We start from the raw sequence: 15,968 nt of genomic DNA, 5'->3' as shown, positions 1-15,968 counted from the left end.
CCACCACGTATGTCACTTACACGTATGTACTTCACGAGAACTCGATGATTTCTGTGGTTCAATCCCCAAAATTGTAAAAACAAACACTCACTCACCACATACACACTTTTGTTTCTATTTCTATTTCTGCGCAGAAATTTTTCTTTAGACCAGATGTGTTGTAAATTTGGAGAAGGATCTGTTAATTTAAATTTCGGATTTAAAATAGATTTGCGCTATTTATCGCCTGTTGCGCTATTTATCGCTTGTTGCGCTATTTATCGCCTGTTGCGATATTTATCGCTTATTGCGCTATTTATCGCTTATTGTGCTATTTAAAAATCAACACTATCGTGTGATTTGAGTTACGTGGGCGTACCCAGACGCTCCGTTGCATAATTTACGCTGCGTGCGTCGGCCTTTGCGTACGCAAGTCTCAGCCTTTTGTTAGAGACACGTGTATACAAAACCAATGTCCACCGTAACACAACTAACACGTTTTATCAATGTAGATGATCCTCAGTCGTCTACCGTGCAACACACCAATCTCTCCTTTTACCTTTAGGTAGAGCTGCGTGTGTGCTTTACACTTTATCCCTTAACGCATTACTTTTACACTTTAACTATGAAATAGCGACAAATCTCTCTTAGCACGTTTTATCAATTATAAAATGGCAAACAGGAGAGTGATATATGAAAATACACGAATGAAAAAGAAATGCAGATATGCGTGTGTGCGTACGCAAGATAGAAATAAACAGTTTTAAAAGACACTAGTGTGTTGTTCTTACCTCCGGTTCCCGGATTCCTTCAGCACCCTTTACTAAGCGAAACAGACGCTTATCCCGTCAGCACGGCGAAGAATATGATCTCCCGCCCTTTGCTGATGGATAATGTCTGCTGAAATTACCTAGCAGAGATATGTGAAGGACAGGACGAGCCGCCAATTGATAAAGCTAAATATTTATCTTATTTAAAACCCTTTGTGAGGTCTAAGAACACTGTACGCTATTTGCGTATGGAGTACCGTAAGGGTACGCTCGTTGCGTAACAATCGCTTAGCCGTGGTCGAGACGCTCAAGCGTCACGTTCGCTCACGGCCAAGAGATCACAGGCAGGCACGCTATTGGCTGCTGACTAACGTAATGGTTCGCTATAGCGTAACGGACGCTGTATCGGGAGCGGGCTGCTCAAGCGATACAGACGCTCACGAGAATACGCTGTTGGTATCGGGCACACTTATAGGTGAGCGACTACCGTAATGCTACGCTATCAGCGTAGCGGACGCTCGAGACCACGAGGAGATCACGAGCGGCGCCGACGCTCACAATGTTAAACCTTTATGTCTAAACCACAAACAATGTAATTTGCTGTAAAACCTTAGTGTAGAGATAGGGTGTAAATGCAACACTGTATAACCTTATTAACTCAAAAGCTGTTCGAGCGTCACCGACGCTCTGAGAATACTTAACACTATAAGAAATACACAAATACCGTGCTTAGGGTCCAACGCCTAATATATATATTATGAATGTTATACTTGCAAAAGAATTAATACAATACAAGTCATACACTACAATATAACATAGACTAACTAACCAGGTAACTACACAGTAAATACAATACAAGTACGTTTAAGAGAAAATGAGAGAAAGAGAAGAGAGAGAGAGAAAGATATGGCCCATAATAACAAGAAAAGACAATATGATTACGGAGAAAACTTACGCACAAAGGAAACGATCGCATGCGCCTCTGGACATCCAGCTCCCGATTTTCAGCAATGATAACCGATGAAGAGTGAGTGCTGGATGTGATCGGCCTGTCTATTTATGCCCCACACACAATACAATTCAATGGTCCCTACAATCTCATTGTTCATTGGACACAGGAATTCGTCTTCGCATTATAACAAAAGGTCATAGGTTGATTCATACAGGTGGGCTGTGACTATTTCCAACAGCTCAGGTGGGAGGGAAACTGGGTTTCCCGCCGCATGGATAAGTAAGTGCAAATACAGTAAATGTTCATAAACTTCTTATGTCCATAACTATTCGCACGAGCGATTGATCCGCTTCAAACCAACACCGGAATATTGCTAATTAAATACTCTTCCGATGGATACTAAACACCACTGTATTACTCCTGTCTGACCCTTCGTATCAAACAATGAGGGATCTCTCTGTCCAGGAACATACTACATTAACTAAACTTTCAGAATCTATCAAAGGGACCATAATTTACAAAATGCATTATATGGTGAAAATATGTAACGAAAGAGTCGCCCGCTAGACGCATACAATCTCTACCGTAAATGCGCATACCGTGCGCCTGCGGGTGCCCGCAACAGCGAGTATGCGCACGCACGGGAGAGCGCACGCATGCGCAGCAGGGACACATATGAGGTGCAAATATGGCAGTGTGCATCGTGATATTTTTCTGACTTTGACAGCTTACATGATTCTCCGCCCAGCGAAGAATTCTGGTGGCTTCCGCCATCGCCACTCTGCTCCTTGTGCCGCCTTGGCGGTTTACATGAACTAGTGCGGTGACGTTGTCTGACTGGATCAGAACTGGTTGGTCGCGAAGTAAGGTCTCCGCTTGACATAGGGCGTTGTATATGGCCCTTAGCTCCAGGATGTTGATGTGAAGACAAGTCTCCTGACTTGACCAAAGACCTTGGAAATTTCTTCCCTGTGTGGCTGCTCCCCAACCTCGGAGGCTCGCGTTCGTGGTCACCAGGATCCAGTCCTGAATGCCGAACCTGCGGCCCTCTAGAAGGTGAGCACTCTGCAGCCACCACAGGAGAGATACCCTGGCCCTGGGGGACAGGGTGATCAACTGATGAATCTGTAGATGTGACCCGGACCACTTGTCCAGTAGGTCCCATTGCAAGATCCTCGCATGGAACCTGCCGAAGGGAATGGCCTCGTATGATGCCACCATCATTCCCAGGACTCGAGTGCAGTGATGCACTGACACCTGTTTTGGTTTCAATAGGTTCCTGACCAGAGTCATGAGTTCCTGGGCCTTTTCTATCGGAAGATAAACCCTTTTCTGGTCCGTATCCAGAATAATGCCCAAGCAAAGTCAGACGAGTCGTAGGAACCAACTGCGACTTCGGGATATTGAGAATCCAGCCGTGTTGCTGTAACACCTTCAGTGAAAGTTATACGCTGTTCAGCAACTGCTCTCTTGATCTTGCTTTTATGAGGAGATCGTTCAAGTACGGGATAATTGTGACACCTTGCTTTCGCAGGAGCACCATAATTTCCGTCATTACCTTGGTGAAAATTCTCGGAGAAAATTCTGGAGAGACCAAACGGCAACGTCTGAAATTGGTAATGACAATACTGTACCGCAAATCTTAGGTACGCCTGATGAGGTGGATAAATGAGTACATGAAGGTATGCATCCTTTATGTCCAGAGATATCATAAAATCCCCCCCTTCTAGGCTGGCGATGACCGCTCTTAGCGATTCCATCTTGAACTTGAACCTTTTCAAGTATAGGTTCAGGGATTTAAAATTTAATATGGGTCTGACCAAACCGTCCGGTTTTGGGACTACAAACAGGGTCGAATAATTTCCATTTCCTTGTTGAAGCAGGGGAACCTTGACCACCACCTGTTGAAGATACAATTTGTGAATTGCATTTAACACTATCTCCCTTTCCTGGGGAGAAGATGGTAGGGCCGATTTGAAAAACCGGCGAGGAGGCACCTCTTCGAATTTCAGCTTGTAACCCTGAGAAACAATTTCTATTGCCTAGGGATCCACCTGCGAATGAACCCAGATGTGGCTGAAAACTCGAAGACGTGCCCCCAACTGGGCGGACTCCTTTAGCGGAGCCCCAGCGTCATGCGGTGGATTTTGTAGAGGCCGGGGAGGACTTCTGTTCCTGGGAACTAGCTGTGTTGTGCAGCTTCTTCCCTCTGCCCTTACCTCTGGCAAGAAAGGACACACCTCGTACTTTCTTGTTTCTCTGTGATCGAAAGGACTGCATTTGATAATGTGGTGCTTTCTTAGGCTGTGAGGGAATATAAGGCAAAAAATTTGATTTACCAGCTGTAGCTGTGGAGACTAGGTCCGAGAGACCTTCCCCAAACAATTCCTCACCCCTGTAAGGTAAAACCTCCATATACCTTTTTGAGTCGGCATCACCTGTCCATTGCCGGGTCCATAGGACTCGTCTAGCAGAAATTGACATAGCGTTTATTCTAGAACCCAGTAGACTAATGTCACTTTGAGCATCTCTTATATATAGGACAGCATCTTTTATATGCCCTATGGTCAATAACATAGCATCCTTATCTAGGGTCTCAATCTCTGCTGATAAGGTATCTGTCCATGCTGCCACCGCGCTACAACCCCGGCCGACGCAATTGCCGGTCTGAGTAAGGTACCAGAATGTGTGTAAATGGACTTTAGGGTAACCTCCTGCTTGCGGTCAGCATGGTCCCTGATGGTAGCCGTATCCTGGGATGGCAGCGCTACCTTTTTGGATAAGCGTGTCAATGCTTTATCCACCCTAGGGGAGGATTCCCACCGTATCCTGTCCATTGGCGGGAAAGGATACGCCATAAGAATCCTTTTGGGAATCTGCAGCTTTTTGTCTGGAGATTCCCAAGCTTTTTCACATAATTCGTTCAACTCATGTGAGGGGGGAAAGGTTATCTCAGGTTTCTTTCCCTTATAGATGTGTACCCTCGTGTCAGGGACAGGGGACTCTGTGATGTGCAAAACATCTTTTATTGCAATAATCATATATCGAATACATTTAGCCAATTTTGGCTGTAACTTTGCATCATCGTAGTCGACACTGGAGTCAGAATCCGTGTCGGTATCTGTGTCAACTATTTGGGATAGTGGGCGCTTTTGAGACCCCGAAGGTCCCTGCGACATAGGGACAGGCATGGGTTGACTCCCTGACTGTTCCCTAGCTTCAGCTTTGTCTAATCTCTTGTGTAATAAGTTTACATTAGCACTTAAAACATTTCACATATCCATTCAGTCAGGTGTCGGCGTTGTCGATGGAGACACCACATTAATTTGCTCCTGCTCCTCTCTAGGAGAGCCTTCTACCTCAGACATGTCGACACACGTGTACCGACACACCATACACTCAGGGAATCCTCTTATCTGAGGACAGTTCCCCAACAAGGCCCTTTGGAGAGACAGAGAGAGAGAGTATGCCAGCACACACCCCAGCGCTATATGACCCAGGAAAAAAACACAATAATTTTATGTTTACCCAGTAGCGCTGTATTTCCATATATATATGCGCCTAATTATGTGCCCCCCTCTTCTTTAAGACCCTCTTTCTACCGTGGTATAAGCAGGGGAGAGTCCGTGGAGCTTCCCCTCAGCGGTGCTGTGGAGAAAATGGTGCTGGTGAGTGCTGAGGGAGAAGCCCCACCCCCTCAGCGACGGGCTTCTGTCCCGCTCAAATATAGTAAAAAAATGGCGGGGGCTCTTATATATATATATACAGTGCCTAGCTGCATATATATTTATTTTGCCAAAGAGAGGTCTATATTGCTGCCCAGGGCGTCCCCCCTGAGCCCTTCACCCTTACACTGACTGCCGTGTGTGAGGTGTATGGGAGCAATGGAGCACAGCTTTACTGCTGTGCGTTACCTCAGTGAAGATCATGAAGTCTTCCGCCGCCTCTGAAGTCTTCTTTTCTTCTCATACTCACCCGGCTTCTATCTTCCGGCTCTGCGAGGGGGACGGCGGCGCGGCTCTGGGACGGACGGCGAGGGTGAGACCTGCGTACCGATCCCTCTGGAGCTAATGCTGTACAGTAGCCTAAGAAGCAGAGCCTATCAACTCACAGAAGTAGGTGTGCATCTCTCCCCTCCGCCCCTCGATGCAGGGAGTCTGTTGCCAGCAGGCTCCCTGAAAATAAAAAAATCTAACAAATATACTTTCTGTCAGGAAACTCAGGAGAGCTCCCTGAAAAGCACCCAGTCTCCTCTGGGCACAGTAGTAAACTGAGGTCTGGAGGAGGGGCATAGAGGGAGGAGCCAGTGCACACCCAGATCTAAAGTCTTTCTTTAAGTGCCCATGTCTCCTGCGGAGCCCGTCTATCCCCCATGGTCCTTACGGAGTCCCCAGCATCCTCTAGGACGTAAGAGAAAAATTATGCTGGCAGAAAAATCCAATTGAGTGATTAAACAGCTCCAGAGCTGCTCTGTAAGGCAAGTAAAAGGGTGTGGGCCCTGCAGCACTACCTGTAGTTTGCATTGTGCATTGGAAGCCTAGTTTGCTGTCTGTTTCCACTTCTTTTTTCTTGAGCCCCTCCCGTCTATACCCTTGTGCACTATCCTGACTTCTCCTCCCGTCTGCTTACTTTGTGCCTTCCAATGCACAATGCAAACTACAGGTAGTGCTGCAGGGCCCACACCCTTTTACTTGCCTTACAGAGCAGCTCTTGAGCTGTTACAGTGCCCAGCTGCTGCAAGAAATCAGCGTGAATGCTTCAGGGGCTGGGGCATGGCCAACATGAGCCCCACACCGAAGGAGGGTGGGGGTGTTTAATGCGAACTAGGGGTCTCGCACAATGCGAACTACAGGTAGTGCTGCAGGGCCCACACCCTTTTACTTGCCTTACAGAGCAGCTCTGGAGCTGTTACAGTGCCCAGCTGCTGCAAGAAATCAGCTTGAATGCTTCAGGGGCTGGGGCATAGCCAACATGAGCCCCACACCGACGGAGGGTGGAGGTGTTTAATGCAAACTAGGGGTCATCCAAGTGCCGCAAAAGGCCGCCATGCCCTGCACGCCCCTTTTCTCTTTTCATATGCAGACGAGGGTTGAAGCCAACTTTGACCCACTGCTTGGATGACATCGCCATATGCAAATCCATCTGCTGCAGGCCTTCCCCCAGGAATGCTTGCACTAGTTGTTGCATTTGGTTTGTTGTTTGGGGGTGCTTCAGTATTAGGCAGCCTTCTGCCCTCCCATGTTCATCTGAAAATATGTGTTCTCCCTGCAGTTGTTGTCCCCAGATGAGAGTTCCCTTGTGCTGCCTCAGTTGAATCTCCTTTACTTGACAGAGATGTGCCTGAGCAGCGGCCCTCCCCAGCCCTATCCCAAATCATACTTATTTTGCATAGGAGATACCATGGTCATGAAGACTGTTCTCCCAGGGTGCGGTTCATTCATTGCATTCTGGGTATGCTGACCCCTGTGATTTCCCCAAATGTGGGAAACTCGACTGCATTATTTAATGCGAACTAGGGGTCATCCAAGCACCGCAAAAGGCCGCCATGCCCTGCATACCCCTTTTCTCTTTTCATAAGCAGACGAGGTTTGAAGCCAACTTTGACCCACTGCTTGGATGACATCACTTGCTGCCTTTCCAATGAAGCAAGTTTAATTTAATAATAGGTGAAAAACCATCCCTACAAAGGTGTTAATCAGATACTTGGCTTTGTGGACACTTTTCAGAGCACAAATTTGTTAGCATAAAAATAAAGCCAGAAAATGAAGAGCTGTTTAATCACTCAATTGGATTTTTCTGCCAGCATATTTCTTTTTCTCTGCAACCCACTGCTAAATTGTGCTTCGTGGCTGTTTTTTTTATAAAATCACTTAATCAAATCTAACTCTGATTACATCAGAGAAGGCCAGGTACCCTACACCATAAGAGGTGGTTTGAAATTTTTACTTGTCTACTTAAAGATCACCAAAATCTGATAACGAGGTCAATTACGTCCCTAGGTGGGATTGAACCACCAACCTTTTGGTTAACAACTGAACACGCTAACTGTTTGCGCCTCAGAGACACTTTGCAAAAGTACATACTGACAAAGGTTAATAAGCATTCATCTAGAACGTTTCCTAGAAAAACTTTAAAAAGTCAATAATCTGGAGAGTTTTTGTAAGATGTTCCTTCCATCAACCAATGAAGAAACACATTGGTACTTTCCCATGATGAGTGAGTGCTTCAGGATCTCTTGCACTTACATGTGCAGCAAAGGACTACAATGGAAGCATGCTGGGCCTATAACCCAGAGGTAGGCAGATTGCAACTGTCCTCTGCTATATGCATTTTTTTTGTTAATTAAAGTAATCCAAAACTGGGATTGATATTTTGGCTCTTTTATTTTTACTTAAAGTACAATAACTTTTACTGTTTTAATTTGTTTTAATAGTATATTGACAGTATTGTTTTCTTTCAAAAATCCACTTAATTTTCTTTACCCTATTATTAAAATGGTAATTGACAAAAACAAACTACATTGTCACCAGAAGAGCAATACAAAATGTACAAGTGATATATTAAAATCATCTTTTCAGCTTGAATTTCAATGATGCATTGAGGTAACGATTTTGTGAGAAACATCTTCACCCTTAAATAAAGATTTTCTTAATTCCCTACCTGTGTGCTAATTAGATATCACCTTGTTTTCACATTAAACAGACTTTCACATGAGAAAGCAGCAAGGATGCAGTGGCGTTAATGTTTCCTGGTGTCAACCTGTATTATTTCAGTAGACATTGAAATGAGGATGCATCTTGCTGCCTTTCCAATGAAGCAAGTTTAATTTAGTAATAGGTTAAAAACCATCCCTACAAAGGTGTTAATCAGAGACTTGGCTTTGTGGACACTTTTCAGAGAACAAATTTGTTAGCATAAAAATAAAGCCAGAAAATGAAGAGCTGTTTAATCACTCAATTGGATTTTTCTGCCAGCATTTTTCTTTTTCTCTGCAACCCACTGCTAAATTGTGCTTCCTAGCTGTTTTTTTTATAAAATCACTTAATCAAATCTAACTCTGATTACATCAGAGAAGGCCAGGTACCCTACACCATAAGAGGGGGTTTGAAATTTTGACTTGTCTACTTAAAGATCACCGAAATCTGATAACAAGGTCAATTACGTCCCTGGGTGGGATTGAACCACCAACCTTTTGGTAAATAGCCTTATACACTAACTGATTGCGCCACAGCGACACTTTTCAAAAGTACATACTGACAAAGGCTAATAAGCATTCATCTAGAACGTTTCCTAGAAACATTTTAAAAAGTCAATAATGTGGAGAGTTTTTGTAAGATGTTTCTTCCATCAACCAATGAAGAAACACATTGGTACTTTCCTATGATGAGTGAGTGCTTCAGGATCTCTTGCACTTACATGTGCAGCAGAGTACTGTAATGGAAGCATGCTGGGTCCATAACCCAGAGGTAGGCAGATTGAAACTATCCTCTGCTATATGCATTGTTTTTATTAATTAAAGTAATCCAAAACTGGGATTGATATTTTTGCTCTTTTATTTTTACTTAAAGTACAATAACTTTTACCATTTTAATTTGTTTTAATAGTATATTGACAGTATTGTTTTCTTTCAAAAATCCAATTAATTTTCTTTACCCGATTATTAAAATGGTAATTGACAAAAACAATCTACATTGTCACCAGAAGAGCAGTACAAAATGTACAAGTGATATATTAAAATCATCTTTCCAGCTTGAATTTCAATGATGCCTTGGTGCAACAATTTTGTGAGAAACATCTTCACCCATAAAGAAAGATTTTCTTAATTCCTTACCTGTGTGCTGATTAGATATCACCTTGTTTTCACATTAAACAGACTTCCCCATGAGGAAGCAGCAAGGATGCAGTGACGTTTATGTTTCCTGGTGTCAACCTGTATTATTTCAGTAGACATTGAAATGAGGATGCATCTTGCTGCCTTTCCAATGAAGCAAGTTTAATTCAGTAATAGGTGAAAAACCATTCCTACAAAGGTGTTAATCAGAGACTTGGCTTTGTGGACACTTTTCAGAGAGCAAATTTGTTAGCATAAACATAAAATCAGAAAATGAAGAGCTGTTTAATCACTCAATTGGACTTTTCTGCCAGCATAATTTTTTTTCTCTGCAACCCACTGCTAAATTGTGCTTCCTAGCTGTTTTTTATAAAATCACTTAATCAAATCTAATTCTGATTACATCAGAGAAGGCCGGGTACCCTACACCATAAGAGGGGGTTTGAAATTTTGACTTGTCTACTTAAAGATCACCAAAATCTGATAACAAGGTCTATTACGTCCCTGGGTGGGATTGAATCACCAACCTTTAGGTTAATAGCCATACACACTAACTGATTGCGCCACAGCGACACTTTGCAAAAGTACATACTGACAAAGGCTAATAAGCATTCATCTAGAACGTTTCCTAGAAAAACTTTAAAAAGTCAATAATCTGGAGAATTTTTGTAAGAAACACATTGGTACATTCCCATGATGAGTGAGTGCTTCAGGATCTCTTGCACTTACATGGGCTATTAACCAAAAGGTTCCCACCCAGTGATGTAATTGACCTTGTGATCAGATTTTGGTGATCTTTAAGTAGACAAGTCAAAATTTCAAACCCCCTCTTATGGTGTAGGGTACCTGGCCTTCTCTGACGTAATCAGAGTTAGATTTAATTAAGGTGCACAAGGGCATAGAAGGGAGCGGTTTAAGAAAAGAGAAGTGGAAACAGACAGCAAACTAGGCTGGAGAGAGACCTGAGACAAAGAGATCTGAATTATACGAGAGCCGACCAGGGGAAACACAAATTATGCAGTCAAGTTTCCCACATTTGGGGAAATCGCAGGAGCAGCACACCCAGAGTGCAATGGGTGAGCCTTTCCCTGGGAGAAGCACCTTCCTGATCATAGTATCTCACCTGGCAGGTAAGTAGGAGTTGGGCTAGTGCTGGGGAGGGTCGCTGCTCGGGTACCCCCCTGTCAAGTGAAGGAGATCCAACTGAGGCAGCACAAGGGAACTCTCGAAAGAAGAACAAGGCTAGAGGAAGATCTGAGACAAAGAAATCTGACTTTTACCAGAGCTGACCAGAGGAAAGCACAAACACAGTACCCCACTACCACCAGGAAACATTAACGCCACTGCATCCTTGCTGCTTTCTCATGTGGAAGTCTATTTAATGTGAAAACAAGGTGATATCTAATTAGCACACAGAAAAGAAAATTAAGTGAATTTTTGAAAGAAAACAATACTGTCAATATACTATTAAAACAAATTAAAATGGTAAAAGTTATTGTACTTTAAGTAAAAATAAAAGAGCAAAAATATCAATCCCAGTTTTGGATTACTTTAATTAACAAAAAAAATGCATATAGCAGAGGATAGTTTCAATCTTTCTACCTCTGGGTTATGGGCCCAGCATGCTTCCATTGCAGTACTCTGCTGCACATGTAAGTGCAAGAGATCCTGAAGCACTCACTCATCATGGGAAAGTACCAATGTGTTTCTTCATTGGTTGATGGCAGAAACATCTTACAAAAACACTCCAGATTATTGACTTTTTAAAGTTTTTCTAGGAAACGTTCTAGATGATTGTTTATTAGCCTTTGTCAGTATGTAATTTTGCAAAGTGTCGCTGTGGCGCAATCAGTTAGTGTGTATGGCTATTAACCAAAAGGTTGGTGGTTCAATCCCACCCAGGGATGTAATTGACTTTGTTATCAGATTTTGGTGATCTTTAAGTAGACAAGTCAAAATTTCAAACCCCCTGTTATGGTGTTAGGTATTTAGACTTCTCTGATGTAATCAGAGTTAGATTTGATTCAGTGATTTTATAAAAACAGCTAGGAAGCACAATTTAGCAGTGGGTTGCAGAGAAAAAGAAATATGCTGGCAAAAAAATCCAATTGAGTGATTAAACAGCTCTTGGATGGTTTTTCACCTATTACTAAATTAAACTTGCTTCATTGGAAAGGCAGCAAGATGCATCCTCATTTCAATATCTACTGAAATAATACAGGTTGACACCAGGAAACATTAACGCCACTGCATCCTTGCTGCTTTCTCATGTGGAAGTCTGTTTAATGTGAAAACAAGGTGATATCTAATTAGCACACAGGTAAGGAATTAAGAAAATCTTTATTAAAGGGTGAAGATGTTTCTCACAAAATCGTTGCCCCAATGCATCATTGAAATTCAAGCTGGAAAGATGATTTTAATATATCACTTGTACATTTTGTATTGCTCTTCTGGTGACAATGTAGTTTGTTTTTGTCAATTACCATTTTAATAATCGGGTAAAGAAAATTAATTGGATTTTTGAAAGAAAACAATACTGTCAATATACTATTAAAACAAATTAAAATGGTAAAAGTTATTGTACTTTAAGTAAAAATAAAAGAGCAAAAATATCAATCCCAGTTTTGGATTACTTTAATTAACAAAAAAAAATGCATATAGCAGAGGATAGTTTCAATCTGCCTACCTCTGGGTTATGGACCCAGCATGCTTCCATTACAGTACTCTGCTGCACATGTAAGTGCAAGAGGTCCTGAAGCACTCACTCATCATGGGAAAGTTCCAATGTGTTTCTTTATTGGTTGATGGAAGAAACATCTTACAAAAACTCTCCACATTATTGACTTTTTAAAATGTTTCTAGGAAACGTTCTAGATGAATGCTTATTAGCATTTGTCAGTATGTACTTTTGCAAAGTGTCGCTGTGGCGCAATCAGTCTGTGTGTATGGTTATTAACTAAAAGGTTGGTGGTTCAATCCCACCCAGGGACGTAATTGACCTTGTTATCAGATTTTGGTGATCTTTAAGTAGACAAGTCAAAATTTCAAACCCCCTGTTATGGTGTAGGGTACCTGGCCTTCTCTGATGTAATCAGAGTTAGATTTGATTCAGTGATTTTATAAAAACAGCTAGGAAGCACAATTTAGCAGTGAGTTGCAGAGAAAAAGAAATATGCTGGCAAAAAAATCCAATTGAGTGATTAAACAGCTCTTCATTTTCTGGCTTTATTTTTATGCTAACAAATTTGTTCTCTGAAAAGTGTCCACAAAGCCAAGTCTCTGATTAACACCTTTGTAGGGATGGTTTTTCACCTATTACTAAATTAAACTTGCTTCATTGGAAAGGCAGCAAGATGCATCCTCATTTCAATGTCTACTGAAATAATACAGGTTGACACCAGGAAACATTAACGCCACTGCATCCTTGCTGCTTTCGCATGTGGAAGTCTGTTTAATGTGAAAACAAGGTGATATCTAATTAGCACACAGGTAAGGAATTAAGAAAATCTTTATTTAAGGGTGAAGATGTTTCTCACAAAATCGTTGCCCCAATGCATCATTGAAATTCAAGCTGGAAAGATGATTTTAATATATCACTTGTACATTTTGTATTGCTCTTCTGGTGACAATGTAGTTTGTTTTTGTCAATTACCATTATAAAAATAGGGTAAAGAAAATTAAGTGGATTTTTGAAAGAAAACAATACTGTCAATATACTATTAAAACAAATTAAAATGGTAAAAGTTATTGTACTTTAAAGTAAAAATAAAAGAGCAAAAATATCAATCCCAGTTTTGGATTACTTTAATTAACAATAAAAAATGCATATAGCAGAGGATAGTTTCAATCTGCCTACCTCTGGGTTATGGGCCCAGCATGTTTCCAATGCAGTACTCTGCTGCACATGTAAGTGCAAGAGATCCTGAAGCACTCACTCATCATGGGAAAGTACCAATGTGTTTCTTCGTTGGTTGATGGAAGAAACATCTTACAAAAACTCTCCAGATTATTGACTTTTTAAAGTTTTTCTAGGAAACGTTCTAGATGAATGCTTATTAGCCTTTGTCAGTATGTAAGTTTGCAAAGTGTCTCTGTGGCGCAATCGGTTAGTGTGTTTGGTTATTAATCAAAGGGTTGGTGGTTCAATCCCACCCAGGGATGTAATTGACCTTGTTATCAGATTTTGGTGATCTTTAAGTAGACTAGTCAAAATTTCAAACCCCCTGTTATGGTGTAGGGTACCTGGCCTTCTCTGATGTAATCAGAGTTAGATTTGATTAAGTGATTTTATAAAAAAACAGCTAGGAAGCACAATTTAGCAGTGGGTTGCAGAGAAAAAGAAATATGCTGGCAGAAAAATCCAATTGAGTGATTAAACTGCTCTTCATTTTCTGGCTTTATTTTTATGCTAACTAATTTGTTCTCTGAAAAGTGTCCACAAAGCCAAGTGTCTGATTAACATCTTTGTAGGGATGGTTTTTCACCTATTACTAAATTAAACTTGCTTCATTGGAAAGGCAGCAAGATGCATCCTCATTTCAATATCTACGGAAATAATACAGGTTGACACCAGGAAACATTAACGCCACTGCATCTTTGCTGTTTTCTCATGTGGAAGTCTGTTTAATGTGAAAACAAGGTGATATCTAATTAGCACACAGGTAAGGAATTAAGAAAATCTTTATTTAAGGGTGAAGATGTTTCTCACAAAATCGTTGCCCCAATGCATCATTGAAATTCAAGCTGGAAAGATGATTTTAATATATCACTTGTACATTTTGTATTGCTCTTCTGGTGACAATGTAGTTTGTTTTTGTCAATTGCCATTTTAATAATCGGGTAAAGAAAATTAATTGGATTTTTGAAAGAAAACAATACTGTCAATATACTATTAAAACAAATTAAAATGGTAAAAGTTATTGTACTTTAAGTAAAAATAAAAGAGCACAAATATCAATCCCAGTTTTGGATTACTTTAATTAACAAAAAAAATGCATATAGCAGAGGATAGTTTCAATCTGCCTACCTCTGGGTTATGGACCCAGCATGCTTCCATTACAGTACTCTGCTGCACATGTAAGTGCAAGAGATCCTGAAGCACTCACTCATCATGGGAAAGTACCAATGTGTTTCTTCATTGGTTGATGGAAGAAACATCTTACAAAAACTCTCCAGATTATTGACTATTTAAAGTTTTTATAGGAAACGTTCTAGATGAATGCTTATTAGCCTTTGTCAGTAAATACTTTTGCAAAGTGTCGCTGTGGCGCAATCAGTTAGTGTGTATGGCTATTAACCAAAAGGTTGGTGGTTCAACCCCACCCAGGGACGTAATTGACCTTGTTATCAGATTTTGTTGATCTTTAAGTAGACAAGTCAAAATTTCGAAAACCCCTGTTATGGTGTAGGGTACCTGGCCTTCTCTGATGTAATCAGAGTTAGATTTGATTCGGTGATTTTATAAAAACAGCTAGGAAGCACAATTTAGCAGTGGGTTGCAGAGAAAAAGAAATATGCTGGCAAAAAAATCCAATTGAGTGATTAAACAGCTCTTCATTTTCTGGCTTTATTTTTATGCTAACAAATTTGTTCTCTGAAAAGTGTCCACAAAGCCAAGTATCTGATTAACATCTTTGTAGGGATGGTTTTTCACCTATTACTAAATTAAACTTGCTTCATTGGAAAGGCAGCAAGATGCATCCTCATTTCAATATCTACTGAAATAATACAGGTTGACACCAGGAAACATTAACGCCACTGCATCCTTGCTGCTTTCTCATGTGGAAGTCTGTTTAATGTGAAAACAAGGTGATATCTAATTAGCACACAGGTAAGGAATTAAGAAAATCTTTATTTAAGGGTGAAGATTTTTCTCACAAAATCGTTGCCCCAATGCATCATTGAAATTCAAGCTGGAAAGATGATTTTAATATATCACTTGTACATTTTGTATTGCTCTTCTGGTGACAATGTAGTTTGCTTTTGTCAATTACCATTTTAATAATCGGGTAAAGAAAATTAATTGGATTTTTGAAAGAAAACAATACTGTCAATATACTATTAAAACAAATTAAAATGGTAAAAGTTATTGTACTTTAAGTAAAAATAAAAGAGCAAAAATATCAATCCCAGTTTTGGATTACTTTAATTAACAAAAAAAATGCATATAGCAGAGGATAGTTTCAATCTGCCTACCTCTGGGTTATGGACCCAGCATGCTTCCATTACAGTACTCTGCTGCACATGTAAGTGCAAGAGATCCTGAAGCACTCACTCATCATGGGAAAGTACCAATGTGTTTCTTCATTGGTTGATGGAAGAAACATCTTACAAAAACTCTCCACATTATTGACTTTTTAAAATGTTTCTAGGAATCGTTCTAGATGAATGCTTATTAGTCTTTGTCAGTAAGTACTTTTGCAAAGTGTCGCTGTGC

At 40.9% G+C, this 15,968-nt stretch overlaps 1 non-coding gene and 1 pseudogene across 1 annotated transcript; one reads left to right on the top strand and one right to left on the bottom strand.

Moving 5' to 3' along the window:
• The first annotated feature begins 7,076 nt into the window (after window positions 1–7,076).
• Window positions 7,077–7,255, top strand: LOC135044137 (U1 spliceosomal RNA; annotated as a pseudogene).
• A 3,252-nt stretch (window positions 7,256–10,507) lies between these two features.
• LOC135044186 (U1 spliceosomal RNA) lies at window positions 10,508–10,670 on the bottom strand. Its single transcript, XR_010236905.1, has one exon. It is a non-coding gene; the product is annotated as a U1 spliceosomal RNA (small nuclear RNA).
• Between the last annotated feature and the right edge of the window lie 5,298 nt (window positions 10,671–15,968).

The sequence above is a fragment of the Pseudophryne corroboree genome, unplaced genomic scaffold, assembly GCF_028390025.1.
Source record: "Pseudophryne corroboree isolate aPseCor3 unplaced genomic scaffold, aPseCor3.hap2 scaffold_893, whole genome shotgun sequence".
Taxonomy (NCBI): domain Eukaryota; kingdom Metazoa; phylum Chordata; class Amphibia; order Anura; family Myobatrachidae; genus Pseudophryne; species Pseudophryne corroboree.
Note: the sequence above shows the minus strand (reverse complement) of the source record. Positions and strands in the feature narration are given on the sequence as shown.